Here is a 1,133-nt window from a genome sequence, read left to right as displayed (position 1 = left end):
AAAAATTAATTAATTAATTTTTTGCTTTCTGGTTTAAGTTGCAGAATTAATTGGCAGTGTAAAAACCAAAACACAAACAAATTAAGGCAGCATTTTAGTCGGGAAGTCGTATTTCCTCTCCTGACCTGTGGGGCATCCCTGGAGAGTGTCTGATATAAGAACACACTACGAGCCAACACATTCAGCTCATTAGCGGTCGTTTAAAGCACAAAGACCCCCTCTTTTTTGCTGTTTATTTCTTTCCACTGAAAATCCCCCAGCAGACAAGTCCTCTCAGAGCTGTGCTCAGTGAGAACGGTGCGTGTGTGTCAGTGAGTAAAATGTGTGTCAGTAAAAGTAAGTTAATGAGTGTTCACAGCCTCAGATCTGATTTTGTGCCACACACAGGTTTTTTTTTTTCTTTGCATGCTCTCAGAGCAGGCTCCGGTTTAAGGCACGCCGAGGAGGTGGGTGTTTCCAAGCCCAGCCGCTCTGATGGGGAGGAAGAATAGCTCTTTTGCATCCTACTCAGTCTGCTCTCCCAGCTTCATCCAGCCCCGTCTGCCTTCCAGCGCCGTGCCGTCCTTTTCACTCGCCGCCGCTATTCATCACCGTCTAGAATAAATTTACTCAGCAGGTAGACAGAAGAGGAGCGTCATAAAGAGCTGTAACATCTCTGTTTGACTAACAGATGGGTGAATAATTCTGGGAAAGACCTAAAACCGGAGATACTTCCCTGCTGAAACTAAAGTTATTATTTTTATTGCATTTTTTTTATTCACAAGGATAAAACACATACAGAGGTACGAGAAATACAATCTACCATTTCTTTTAATGTTTCTCATTGTTGCCATTTTGTTGTAGTTTCTTACTGCTTTTTGCTTTCTGATCTCGTTTACTGTTTTTACTTTTTATTGTCCTATTTCAACACTATTTATTTAAATACAAGTTTCGGCATTTTGTAGTTGAAAACCAAGCATTTATTTCAATTCACCCATTCYGTTTTTGTGCATTGATGATTGGTTTTCTTTTGAAATCTTCATTTAATCCGATCCTGCACACAGACATGCACACGCTTGCACACACAGTTTACGCCAATATGCTACCAAGGAACAAAACAACAACCTTTATTTGTCTTTTTTTTACTGTACTAT

Source organism: Austrofundulus limnaeus, unplaced genomic scaffold, assembly GCF_001266775.1.
Source record: "Austrofundulus limnaeus strain Quisiro unplaced genomic scaffold, Austrofundulus_limnaeus-1.0 Scaffold113, whole genome shotgun sequence".
Lineage (NCBI taxonomy): Eukaryota > Metazoa > Chordata > Actinopteri > Cyprinodontiformes > Rivulidae > Austrofundulus > Austrofundulus limnaeus.
The sequence above is the reverse complement of the archived record's forward strand: the minus strand, read 5'-3'. Positions refer to the sequence as shown.